At 36.4% G+C, this 15,070-nt stretch overlaps 1 non-coding gene across 1 annotated transcript; it reads right to left on the reverse strand.

The window, feature by feature from the left end:
• Positions 1-10,476: 10,476 nt before the first annotated feature.
• On the reverse strand, positions 10,477-10,583 carry LOC121231552 (small nucleolar RNA R71). Its single transcript, XR_005929610.1, has one exon. It is a non-coding gene; the product is annotated as a small nucleolar RNA R71 (small nucleolar RNA).
• Between the last annotated feature and the right edge of the window lie 4,487 nt (positions 10,584-15,070).

The raw sequence follows: 15,070 nt of genomic DNA on the forward strand, positions 1-15,070 counted from the left end.
TTTACTCACTTAAACCAAATTCATATATTCAATATCATATTATATACTTACATATATAAAACCGATACATCATATACTTAGATACATAAGTGCAAAAGCCAAATCATCGATCAACATTTTCATTACCTAAATTCACATCTCACCGAACATACTTGTCAACCAAATTAAACTACTACTATTTTTACAAATCATAACTGAATCATTTTAACCAAGGATAACATAACAAACTTAATTTATACCTATATGTATACCATGGCCGAATCACTCAAATCACATCCAAATCACCAATCAACTTCAATGCAAAAAACTCATATCACATATACCATTCGTCCAAAGCACATAATATTATGATAAAAAATGAACTTAAACCATAACAAAAAACAACCGAACTCAACATAGAAAATTTAGCCATTTTCGCATGGCTTAAATTATACATAAACCAAAATGCAACATTCCAAAGGTATAATCCAGCCTATACATGCCATAGATTCAAAAATTCACTTATAAAGATTTCGAAGACAGTCGATAGTGTGATAGACTTTACTGACGATTCCCGAGCTCATAACTTGACTCCAAAATCTATAAAACAGAGGCAAACACAAACACATACAATAAGCTAACATAGCTTAGTAAGTCATAAGCAAATAAACAACCCAATGATATAATCAACTCAATTAAACTAAACCAAATTATATTATCATTACCATAATTAGTCTTAAACTTACAAATTTCATAAATAATACATTTTTATACACAAATGCTACCTTGGCTGAATGCTCATATAATTAAAATAACAAATTATCATTCAACTTTCAAAACCAAAATGTCATTATGTAACCAAATATACATACACCTATATGCAAAAGTTCAGTAATCATGATATAACATCATGTACATATACTACTTATGTGGCTGAATATACATGGTCATATATGCACATATTCAAGATTCAATTCCATAATTTTCATATCATTTATTCACAAGCCGAATACACTTACCATGTTCACGTACATTCTTACTTTACTTCATACAAGGCTTACAACATATATCAAGTAACTTACTTACCCTATTTCAAGTAGGAAATAAACTAATTCATACCTGATCATTTTAGCTCAGTTTACACAATCGATCACACTTATTGTTGCTCGATGAACCATTTGGAATTGAATAGGACACTTGGATAATCACATATATCGTACAATGCCAACGTCCCAGATGTGGTCTTACATGTAATCACATATCGATGCCATTGTCCCAGACAGGGTCTTCCTCTGACACATATATCGGAGTCACATATCGATGCCAACGTATAAAACGTGGTGTTACTCGTACACATATATCGAAGTCACATATAGATGCCAATGTATAAAATGTGGTCTTACTCGCACACATATATCGATGCCATGGTCTTACTCGCACATCACATATTGAAATCCTATTTCATGACATATGTATCCTAGCTATTCCTAAGGTTCATACGGGACTTTCGGACGTCGTATCTCGATTGAATCGAACTCACAAACATAGTTGCCAAGCTTGTATACATTTGGCTATTATAAATATATGTTCACATATTTCATTCTAGCATATATATAGTTCGTATTTTATTAAAATTAACAATGTCTATTTGCTAATAAACTTACCTCGGACGATGAAAAACGGAACGGGACGACTAGTCGACAACTTTAGTTTTCCCCCGATCCAAATCCGATTTTTTTGGTTCTTGATCTAAACATATTCAAATTAAACTCATTCAAACATATTTTCATTCAATTTAGTCCAAAAACACATAGATGGGAAAATTACCATTTTACCCCTAACATTTTACACTTTATACAATTTAGTCCCAATTGCACAAAATACAAAATATGCAAAATTTCACTACACCCATGTTAGGCCGAATATTCCTAGTATTCATACAAGTCCATGTATTTCATTTATTTCGCATTTTAGTCCCTCAATTTATCATTTTTGCAATTTAGTCCTAACTACTCAAAATCATCAAAAATTCCAATATAAAACATGTTAACCCAAAATATATCTTTCATATTTCATCATCAAACAACAAAAATCACAAGCTTTCAACAATGGCATAACTCAAAATATTCACCAAAATAAAAAAATTCAAGCATCGGTCTTGTAGATAACTTACCAACAATATAAAAAACGTAAAAAATATCAAAAACTGAGCTAGAACTCACATTGAATCAAGCTTCAACAAGGTCAAACCCTAGGTTTCTTTTTTTCTTTTCTTTCTTAATTATGTTTCGGTAAGAACAAGCATTATGAAAGCATTTTTTTAATTTTTTATGTTTTATTATTTCATAAATATAACATATTTTACAATTATAACCTTAATAAAATTATTCATATTTCACTAACTAATGGCCGAATGTCTCCATACAATATTTTAAGGGTATAATTACATTATAAATACCCCATATTAAAAGAACAAAACAATTCAACAATTCAACAATTAGCATACACATTTTGCATTTTACGTGATTAAGTCCCTTTATTTAATCGGACACCCAAATGACAAAATTAAATTACGAAAATTTCACACACACAAATTCAAACATAATAAGCACAAAAAATAATTTCAAAATATTTTTCTGACTCGAATTTGTGGTCTCGAAATCTAAATCGGGTTGTTACAACTCTCCCCATTAGGGCCTTTCGTCCTCAAAAATCTTACCGGTGAATAGATTCGGATAACACTCTTTCATTGCATCTTTTGGCTCCCACGTTGCTTCCTCAACTCCGTGTTTATGCCACAACACCTTAACTAGAGAAATTTTCTTATTTCGCAATTCTTTAACTTCGCGATCCAGAATGCAAATCGGTTCTTCCTCATATGTCATATCAGGCTTAATCTCAATCTCTGACAGATTAATCATATGCGAAGGATCAGATCAATATCTAAGAAGCATCGAAACATGAAATACATTGTGAATCTTTTCTAGCTCAGGTGGCAACAACAATTTATTAGCAACTGATCTGATAAGCTCTATAATCTCATACGACCCAATAAATCTCAGACTCAATTTGCCTTTACGACTGAATCTAAGTATTTTTTTCCACGGTGAAACTTTCAAAAATACTTTGTCTCTGATCAGAAACTCTATGTCTTTTCGTTTCAAGTCCACATACGATTTTTGACGATCTAATGCTGCTTTTAGACTGTCACGGATTACTTTCACTTTCTGTTCAGTCTCTCTAATCAAATCGACCCCGTGTATCTTGTTTTCACTGAGCTCAGTCCAATACAATGGTGTACGACATTTACGATCGTACAAAGCCTCATAAGGTGCCATTTTGATACTCGATTGAAAGCTATTATTATACGCAAATTCAATCAGAGGTAAGTATCATTGCCACGTACCTTCAAACTCGAGAATGCAACATCTCAACATATCCTCAAGTATCTGAATGATTCGTTCAGACTGACCATCTGTTTGCGGATGGAAAGCTGTGCTGAAATGTAATTTCATACCTAATGCATCTTATAGCTTCTTCCAAAACCGCGATGTAAACCTCAGATCTCTATCCAAAACAATAGAAATAGGCACACCTTGTAATCTCACAATCTGAGAAACATATAATTCAACAAGCTTGTTAAGCGAATAATCTGTACGAACCGGAACAAAGTGAGCCGATTTAGTCAATCTATCCACAATAACCTAGATTGCATCTTTCTTGCTCGGTGTCAACGGTAAACCAGATACAAAATCCATCGTGACTCTGTCCCATTTTCACTCAGGTATCATGATCGGTTGAAGTAATCTAGAAGGTACCTGATGTTCGGCTTTTACTTGTTGATAGACTAAACATTTCGAAACAAAGTAAAAAATGTCTCGTTTCATACCATGCCACCAGTAAAGCTGTTTCAAATCATTGTACATCTTCGTACTCCTTGGGTGAATAGATAACTGACTGCTGTGAGTTTCATTCAAAATCATCGGAATCAACTCTAAATTTCTCGGGACACATATTTGATTTCTGAACCACAAACAACCCTTAGCATTAACTCTAAATTCTGAATCAACATTTGAATCACATTGAGCTCGTTTTGTTATCAAATCATCACCAACTTGCTGGGCATCACAGATTTGTTGAACAAATAACGGTCTTGCTTTTAATTCAGCTATTATTGAACCATCATCATATATATCCATATGTGCATTCATTGCACGCAAAGAAAACAATGATTTTCGGCTTAAAGCATCAGCAACAACATTAGCCTTTCCCGGATGGTAATCAATCACAAGCTCGTAGTCTTTTAAAAACTCTAACCATCATCGTTGTCTCAAATTCAGATCTTTGTAAGTCATCAAGTATTTAGACTTTCGCTATCAGAATAAACATGACATTTTTCACCGAACAGATAGTGACGCCATATCTTCAACGCAAACACAATAGTTGCTAATTTCAAATCGTATGTCGGCTAGTTCTTTTCGTACGGCTTTAACTGTCTCGAGGCATAAGCTATAACTTTGCCTTCCTGCATCAGAACACAACCCAAACCATTTAAAGATGCATCACTATAAATAACAAATTATTTACCTGATTCTGGCTGAACTAGCACTGGAGCTTCGGTCAAAAGGGCTTTCAACTGATCAAAACTTTTCTGGCACTTTTTTGACCACTCAAACTTAACATCTTTCTGTAATAGCTTCGTCATCGGAGTTGCAATCATAGAGAAACCTTTCACGAACTACCTATAGTAAGCGACAAGTCCCTGAAAACTTCGGATCTCAGAAACATTTCTTGGAGGTTTCTAATCAAGTATAGCTGAAATTTTACTCGGATCAAGTCGAATACCCCATGCTGATACAACATGGCCTAGAAAACTAACTGTACGTAACCAGAACTCACATTTACTAAACTTTGCAAATCACTATTTATCTCGCAAAGTCTGTAACACAAGTCTCAAATGTTTGGCATGCTCGGTTTCATCACAGGAGTATATCAAAATGTCATCTATAAACACAACCACAAATCAATCCAGATACTATCTGAAGATCTGATTCATCAAATCCATAAAAACAACAGGTGCATTAGTAAGTCCGAAAGGCATAACCAAAAACTCATAATGTCCGTACCTAATTTTGAAAGCAGTCTTTGGCACATCAGAGTCTTTAGCTCTTAACTGATAGTAGCCTGATCTCAAATCTATCTTTGAAAACACTGTAGCCCCTTTCAGCTGATCGAACAAATCATCAATTCATGACAACGGATACTTATTCTTTATAGTCACCTTGTTGAGTTGTCGGTAATCAATATACATCCTCATAGTTTCGTCTTTCTTTTTCACAAATAAAACTGGTGTACCCCAGGGAGAGAAGTTCAGTCGTGCGAAACCTCTATCTGTCAACTCTTGCAACTGAGCTTTCAATTCTTTTAATTCAGTAGGTGCCATTCTGGACGGAGCTATAGATATCAGAGTCGTCACTGGTACTAACTCAATACCAAACTCTACCTCTCGAATAGGTGGCAAACCCGACAATTCTTCAGGAAACACATTCGGATACTCGCACACAGTAGGTATTGATTCAATCTTTCTTTCGGTTCCTTTACTATTAAGCACATATGCAAAGTAATCTTTGCAACCTTTTCTTATATATTTTCGAGCTAACATCGAGGAAATCATTACCATTAAACCGTTCAGATCATTAGATTCAACCCGAATAATCTCATCATTCTGGCACCGTAAATCAATAGTCTTTCTTTTGCAGTTTACAACAGCATCATGCAAAGTCAGCCAATCCATACCTAGAATTATGTCGAACTCATCGAATGGTAACAACATCAAATCAGCCAAAAAACATGAATCTTGAATCATCAAGGGACAATTCTAACATACTTTATCAACCATTACACACCGACCCAAGGGGTTTGATACTCTAATCACAAACTCAGTAGACTCAACAAGCAAAGTCTTACTGAATACTAATGTCTTACAAACATAAGAATGAGTTGAACCAGGATCAATCAATGCAATTACACTAGTATCATAGAGAGTGAATGTACCAGTAGTAACATCTAGGGATGAAGCCTCCTCGCGCGCGCGAATAGCATAGGCTCTGGCAGGTGCACGAGCCTCAGATCTAAGTGCTATATCTTTAGTCGCACTCTGACTGTTACTCACATTACCCGTATTTCTGGGTGGTCTACCTCGAGTTGCAATGTTACCTGATCTAGTATTCTGTACTGGATTTTGTTCAGCTAACGCATGGCATTCACGAATATAATGATCCATCGATCCACATTTGAAACAAGCTCGATCATGCAATCTACAACTGCCGGGATTTCATTTACCACAATGTTTACACTCAGGTTGATTTGATCTGACATTACCTACACTAGCTACTGAGGTAGTTCTCGAGCTCACAGGTGGCCTAACTCGATCCCGTCGTATATAACCTGAAGTAGCCTTAGAACGACCAAAATTATCTCGGAACTTCTTTGGTGCCTACTGAAATAACTTACTCGATGATCTCTTATGTGAATCTCTAGCTTCAAAGTCAACTTTTTTTTTTCTCTTTCCGAGCTCTTCATCTTTGCAGGCTTGCTCAACCAGTACTACAAACTCTTTTATCTCAAGTATGCCAACTAACAGTTTAATGTCTTCGTTTAGCCCGTCTTCAAATCTTTTACACATTATGGCTTCGGTCGAAATACACTCTCAGGCATACTGACTGAGTCTCACGAATTTTCGATCATACTCTGTCACAGTCATTAGACCTTGTTTCAACTCCAGAAATTCTTTGCGCTTCAGGTCGATAAATCTCTGGTTGACATATTTCTTACGGAACTCAGTCTAAAAGAACTCCCAGGTTACCTGCGCTTTTGGAACCACCGATACTAGTGTATTCCACCAGTGATATGCAGTGTCTCGAGGTAAAGACATGACATAATTGAAACATTCATCCGGAGTACAAGATAATTCGTCGAACACACAGATAGTATTATCAAGCTAGAATTTAACTCGCTCAGCATCATCATCATCAGTAGCTTTGAACTCTTCAGCCTTGTGTTTTCAGATTTTATCAACAGGAGGCCTAAGCAATCTGAACGGATGACTCACTTGAGGTATAACAGGTATCAAAGATGGATTAGTCGGGGATGAAGGTTGTGATGCAGTCGTATTAGTCCGAATATATTGAGTAAACCAGCCGTTCATCATTTGGTAAAAGACTTGTTTAGCCTCTCCCTCTTGGTTACTCAAAGTCGGTTGAGAATCAACCGGCACTGTCCCTTGCGCGGGAGCAGACGCTATACTTTTGACATCATCAGCTACGGCTCTGTTGGGATCTATTTACTATACGAAAACACATTTTTAAATGTCAGAAGTTATCACAGTATCGCAGTTTATAATATGGCATCTATAGCTAGACTCACACGCACTACGTTAGTCTTAGAATCGACTAAACTGTAGCTCTGATACCAATAAACTATAACACCCCTAACTCGTATCTTTTGCCAGATTAAGGTCACGAGGCATTATCGAATAGAAACCCATTTTCGAACAACCACACATTTATACAGGTCATATTCATATATATAAAGCATATGTTCAATTAAAATAATAAGCATGATTTTATTAATCATAATATAATGTACAAATCATATTAAAAACATTTCAATAATATCTGAATACTTAGTAGAAATCAAACAATTTATATCTTATTTTCTTACAAGCACATTTTAAAACAATTTAAACAATTCGCATGGTACTTTATCCATTAGCATATACATATAATATTATCAAATTTACCAAATGGTTATATATACAAGTCATATATTAAGATATAAGTCAATAATAAACCTCAACCAGAACACATTGAACAACCATGTTTATTCACTTAAACCAAATTCATATGTTCAATATCATATTTATATACTTACATATATAAAACTGATACATCATATACTTAGATACATAAGTGCAAAAGCCAAATCATGAATCAACATTTTCATTACCTAAATTCACATCTCACCAAGCATACTTGTCAACCAAATTAAACTACTACTTTTTTACAAGTCATAACCGAATCATTTTAACCAAAGATAACATAACAAACTTAATTTATACCTATATGTATACCATGGCCGAATCACTCAAATCACATCCAAATCACCAATCAACTTCAATGTACAAAACTCATATCACATATACCATTCGTCCATAGCAAAAAATATTATAATAAAAAAAATGAACTTAAACCATAACAAAAAACAACCGAACTCAACATAGAAAATTTAGCCATTTTTGCATGGCTTAAATTATACATAAAACAAAATGTAGCATTCCAAAGGTATAATCCAGCCTATACATGCCATAGATTCAAAAATTCACTTATAAAGATACCGAAGACAGTCGATAGTGTTGATAAATCATAATTTATACATATTTTTATCCCATGCTTAGCCTATTTATGAATGGTTTCCCCTTAGATTTGGTGAATTCGATGCTCCTAATCCTTTAATTTCATGTTTTATACTTAGGAGAGCATAGAAGAGTAAAAAGAGTGAGAAATGGGCCGAAAATAGAGAAAATGGACCCACATGAGAAATCAACATGGCTTAGACTTTCTCACACAGGCGTGTCACACGGTCGTGTCCCTTTGGCAGGATTGAAGCACGACATACACGGGTATACTACACGTCCGTGCCCGTTTAACAGCCTTAACCATGGGCTGGAGTAATCGCGCACGGGCGTGTCACACGGGTGTGTCCCTGCCGAGCCCAAGTATAACCCTATTAAAAAAAGGCCAATTTTGAGGGCTCTTAGGCATTCAAAAGCTTACTTAAACACCTGAGGAGGCACTTAGAAGGGGACGCATGGTAGGAAGCAAGGAATTACTCAAGGAAAGCCGATTAATCCATCTCAGAAGCCGGATTCATCATCAAGACTGAAGATCTCCCCTCAAGTTCCTTCAGGAGTTTTGGGTTTTCTCATGTTTTGTTATCTTTATGCTTTTGAGATGTTTTCTTCCATAAGTATGAACTAAACCCCCTAAATACCTAAGGGGAATGAAACTTAAGACGAATCTTGTTATTATTATCTGAATTGTATGATAAATATTTGACTTATTCTTAATTATGTGTTCTTAATTCTTGTTTTGATATTCCAGGATATTAATTCAAGTTAAGCTCTTATGCAGAGGAGGAATAGACCCTGTTTAAGAGTAAATTTGTCATAATTAAGCGGAGTTGATTTCACGCCTGGAGATAGGGTGATAAGATTTTGCCGGATTAGGGTGAAACCTAATAAGGGAATCTATAGATCGAGTTAATGCAATTCTAGGGTGTTAATTAGAAAGAGATTTCAATTATTCAACCTAGGGTTAGACGTTATTAGTCCCGAGAGAGATAATAATATAACTTAGGGATTTCTACGGATCAAGTCAAATGAATAAATCGTCTGATTTAGAGTCAAATAACAAGTGAAGTCTAGGTGGGTTTTTCCTTAGGTATTGTCTTAATCAATCAAATTTTCCCAAAAGTATTTTCCAAAATTTTCTTTCTGTGCATTCTTAGTTAATAATTAGTTTAGATAACCAAACCTCTTAATTTTTAGGCTAGATAATAAAAAGGAAGTAAATACTAGTACTCATAGTTCCTTTGGGTTTGACAATTTGGTCTTGCTGAACTATACTACTGTTCGATAGGTACACTTGCCTTAATCATGATAATACGTTAGTCTCAAGAGCGATTCATTCATAAATCTTTAAAACCTATCACGTATCAAGTTTTTGGCGCCATTGCCGGGGAACTAGGATATTAGGAACATTCGATTTTTATTACTTTAGCCATTTTACTTTTATTGCAATTTAATTTTTTATTTTATTTTCTAATTCTTCATTTATTTTCTTCTGACAGGTTTTTCTAGTTTATGACTAGAAAAAACCCGTTAGGACCGTTACTGTTTGATAGTGAGCTCGATCACATATTTTGCAAAAATCGAAGAGAAATATGGTGAAGCTTACGATACACAGAGGAAGAGCAAGATGATGATAATTCAACCACAACCGAGGAGATCGCTAAAAACCAAGAAAATTCGCTACCTCCTGCGATTTTTTGTTAATCAAAATCCTGCTCCGCGCACTATGTATGATTCTGCTAAACCTTCTTTAATAGGAATTGAATCGAGCATAATTAGACTCGCTGTAGCTGAAAATACTTTTAAACTAAAACCTAACACAATTCAAATGATACATCAATTTGTTCAGTTTGATGGTTTGCAGGACGAAGATCCCAACGCTCACTTGACAAATTTCTTAAAATTTTACGACACTTTTAAAATTAAATGGCGTTTCTGATGATGCAATTCGCCTTCGATTGTTTCTCTTTTCGTTGAGAAAAAAAGCTAAATAGTGGTTGAATTTGATGCCACAGGGGTTAATCACTACTTGGGAGCAAATGACCGAAAAGTTTTTATTAAAATATTTTTCACCGGCTAAAACGGCTAAATTATGTAATGATATCTCTTCTTTTGTGCAGATGGATTTAGAAACACTCTACGATGCATGGGAGAGATACAAGGACCTTTTGAGAAAATGTCCTCACCATGGGTTACCACTCTGACTACAGGTTCAAACGTTTCATAATGGTCTGAATCCTTCAACTCGACAGATGATCGACGCAGCCGCTGGCAAAACCTTCAATAATAAGACACTTGAAGATGCTTATGAATTTATAGAAGAGATGTCATTGAATAATTATCAGTGGCAAGTCATGAGGACAAAGCCAACAAAAGCAGCCGGCATGTATAATGTCGATTCAGGCACCATGCTATTTAATCAAGTAGAACTCTTGAATAAGAAAATTGACGGTTTCCTTAGTTCTTCACAGGTTCACTCAGTAATGCAGTACGAAGCGAGTGGAGGTGGATCAAGTAGTACAGAGTACCCACCTTATGGCCACAACATGGAGAACGAGCAATTAAATTACCTGGGTAACAATCCTCGACCTCAAAACAATCCTTATAGCAATACTTACAATACAGGTTGGAGGAACTACCCAAATTTTTCATGGGGAGGCCAAGGAAATCAGAGACCACCACCCCCTTCAGGCTTTCAGTAACCACTGTACCAGCAGGAGAAAAAGCCGAACCTTGAGGAGATGCTAACTGATAAACGCCAAATTATACATGTTTTTACCCCAAATACTTAGTATATTTATGGATGTTTACTATTAGATTTGTGGATTTTGGTGCTCTTAATCTAGTTATTTCATGTTTTTTACTCAGGAGAGCACCAAGGGACAAAAGGAGCCAAAAACGAGCTAAAAATGGACAAAATGAACCAAATCAAGAGGACCACACGGCATAAGCCTTGCCATATAGGCAGCTCACACGCCCGTGCCTTTTGAGGGTGTCGACCAAGGTTTACACAACTCACACGGCCTGGCCATTGAGCCCACACGGCCGTGGCAATTTAACCGATCGAACATGGCCTGGCAACCACGTCACACGGCCGTGGCACACGGGCGTGTCCCTTTTTTAAGGAGTTGTATTTTACACGAAAAAGGGATGCTTAGGGGGCAAGAAAGCCAATCAAAAGCCTATATAAACACCCTAAGTATGACCTAGAAAGGGGCTCTCTCTCCAGAACTTTTCTGGAACACAGAACCACACGCCGGGAATTACTTGAAGGAAGCCAGACGATCCATCTCAAAAGCTGAAGTTACTCCAAGACTGAAGATCTCAGAATTCCTTTAAGGGTTTTAGAGTTTTCTTTATGTTTTTCTATTTTTATACTTTTGAGATGTACTCTTATTTTATTATGAACTAAACCCCTTAAATACCTAAGGGGGATAAAACCTATGATGGATCTTGTTATTATTATCCGAACTGTATGATAAATAGTTGATTTGTTCTTAATTATGTGTTCTTAAAGCTTGAGTTAATATTCTGGGTATTAATTCATGATTTGATGTACTTATGCAGAGGAGGAATAGACCCTGCCTAATAGTAGATTAGGCATAATTAAGCGAAGTTGATCGAGCGCCTAGAAATAGGGTTACGAGATTTTGCCGAATTAGGGTGAAACCTAATATGGGAGTCCATAGATCGAGCTAATGCAACCCTAGAGTGTTAATTAGAGAAAAGTCTTAGTTATTCAATCTAGGGGTTAGACGTTATTAGTCTTGAATAGGGATAATAACATAGGTTAGGGAGTCTCACGGATCAAGTCAAGTGAATAAATCGTCCGGTTCAGAGTCAGGTAACAAGTGGAATCTAGGTGGATTCCTCCCTGGATGTCATCTTTATCAATTGCTTTTCTTCAAGTCTTTTTCCAAACTTTCTCTTTGCTTTTATTAAATTAGTTAATTAGTTTAGATATTTAGTTTAATAAACAAACCCTTTTATTCTTAGGCTAGATCATAAAAGGATAGTTATTACTAGTACTTTTGGTTCCCTTAGGTACGATATCCCGGTCTTACCATTACTATACTATTGTTCGATAGGTGCATTTGCCTTTTCGTCGTGGTAATAGTTAGTCTGGGTTTGATGCTTGTTGAAATCCTCTTACTTAATTTGACCCTTTTTATCGAGATTAAATTTAATATCGTTACCTCACTATGTTCACCATTTTTTGTTACTGAATCATGAAGTAAAATTTCTGTATTGTATTAACTTGATTTGTTCTTAAAAAAAATGTGTGTGTGTAATTTTCAGCAAGCTAAAGTTGTCATGAGCTCATGTAAAATAGTTCTAGCTATTTGTTTGTGATTCAGTGATTAAGTTTTTGATAGTGGGGTAACATATTGAAATTATCTCGATTCTAACCCCTGTTCTTCAACCTGTATCCATACCTGTAACCTAAACCCCATTACAACCATGCAAAGACTTTTTGATTAGTGTATCATATCATTTACAAGTGGTGGAGATTTTATTTTCATGCAAGCCTGTGGCAATAACTTTTCATGTTAGACAATCGAGTGCTTAATCTTGACCCTTAAACACTTTGAGTGATATGAGTGAATCTTTAGTGAGGATGTCATCTCTTGTGTATTTAGGACTAAAGTTAATTACTTAAAGGAAGGAGCTTACCTATAATTTTATTATCGAGATATCCGATTTAGATTGTTTGAGGCTTTTAATGCCCCTATAGTTAAATTCTCATTGTATAAATTTTCGTGGAATAGTTTGTAACATTATCAGTAATGATTATGCGATTGAAAAGAATGAATTCTAGCAGTAAGTGAGAATTTTGCTTGAGGACAAGCAAATGCTTAAGTGTGGGGGTATTTGATAAACCGTAAATAATATATATTTTTACCCCATGTTTAATGCATTTTATAGATGATTTCTCATTAGAACTGGTGAATTCGATGCCCCTAATGCTTTAATTTCATGTTTTGTACTCAGAAGAGCACCAAAAAGGAGCAAAAAACGAACCAAAAAGGGACAAAACGGACCAAATTAAGAAGATGACACGGCTTAATCCTTGCCACACGGGCCGCTCACATGCCCGTGTCTTTCGAGGGTGTCGACCAAGGCTTTAACGATGCACACAGCCATTTGGAAACTAACATAAGAGTAGATGGAGAGCTGGCTTTAAATAGAGCAAACCATGAGGAGAGTAGGCATACCTTTCTTGGCTGATCCCCTTCGCTTTATGACGTGTTCGTTTAGGTTGGGCGTCAGCTAAGAGTGTTTGGGGTGCGGATTAACTGAAGTCTCCTAACAGGTGTGTATTTCTCATTACTCTAGCAGTAGGACGGCTATTTCAGGCCGCGATGGGCTGAAATGGGCCATGTGGTCCCAATGGGTCCGTAGGCCCAAGTGGATAAGTTCTAGAATTACCGAAATACCCCTGTAGGATAGAATTACCGAAATAACATTGTAGGGTAGAAATACTGAAATACCCCTGTAGGGTAGAATTACCGAATACCCTTGTGGGGTAAAATTACCATTTTGCCCCTAGGGTGTTAAATGACTATTTTACCCCTCGTGCGTAAATGACTAACTTGTGTGGTGATTGGGTTAGTTGACGTGGATTTATGTTAGTTATCGTTAATTCGTAAGTCTAATGTGTTAGTGATCGATTGTAGGATTATCGCGTGGGAGATATCATGATCAATCGTCATCAACCAGGTTGTAAACGACACCCTCCCTTAGACTGAATCGGTAAAAGCCGAAATACCAAAAGTTGGTATTTTGTGAACTCGCGAGCGTGCAAGCGCTCGTGAGACAGTTGTTAATGAATATGGTGCATTTGGATGATTAGAGTGCAAAGTGTGCATTTTCGTGCACAATGGTATTTTTGAGCTTAATGGGCCGAAAACGGGACAATGGGCCAATGGACCCACTTTGGTAAAAAGACGAGGTAAGTACTTCTGATTACTTGGTAAACGTTAGAATGAGCATGAAACCTTAGCAATAGGTAATAATTACTGAAATACCCTTATGCATGCAAAATTAGGATTTTACCCTTAGGGTTATTTTTTTCTGAGAAGCATGATGTTCTGTTTCTGTATACGTATGTCATGACATATTATTTCTGTTGTATGGGACATGGGTTTATATTGATGGAGGAAGCGTTCTGGCAGCCTCGCTGCAATCTGGTGGCCTTGCCACATATATCTGTTCTGGTGACTTCGTCACAATATCTGGCAGCCTCGCTGCAATCTGGTGGCTTCGCCACATATATATATCTGTTCTGGTGGCCTAGCCACAATATCTAAATCTGGTGACTTCGACACAATATCTGGCAGCCTCGCTGCAATTTCTGTGGTGTGTAGCGGTTGGGTGGGTCGGGTAGTCTCCCCACATGGTGTAAGGCTGGTACGAGGGTGTTATGGATGGCTCTGGGTTGGGATTTCTGCATTCATGATATTTTTGTTCTGTATCTGCTATGGGCCTATGGGTTTCATTCTGATTTCTGTACTGGGCCAAGGCCCAGATAAGTCTGACTCTGAGGTTTGATCTGTTTTGGGCTATGGTTGGGTTATGTTACACACTGAGTTTACCGAACTCACCCTTTATTTTCATCTCTGCAGGAAATCCCCAACCATCGTGGGCTTGGAGTTGTGAGGAATTCGGAGTGGCAACATC

The sequence above is a fragment of the Gossypium hirsutum genome, chromosome A06, assembly GCF_007990345.1.
Source record: "Gossypium hirsutum isolate 1008001.06 chromosome A06, Gossypium_hirsutum_v2.1, whole genome shotgun sequence".
In the NCBI taxonomy this organism is placed as follows: domain Eukaryota; kingdom Viridiplantae; phylum Streptophyta; class Magnoliopsida; order Malvales; family Malvaceae; genus Gossypium; species Gossypium hirsutum.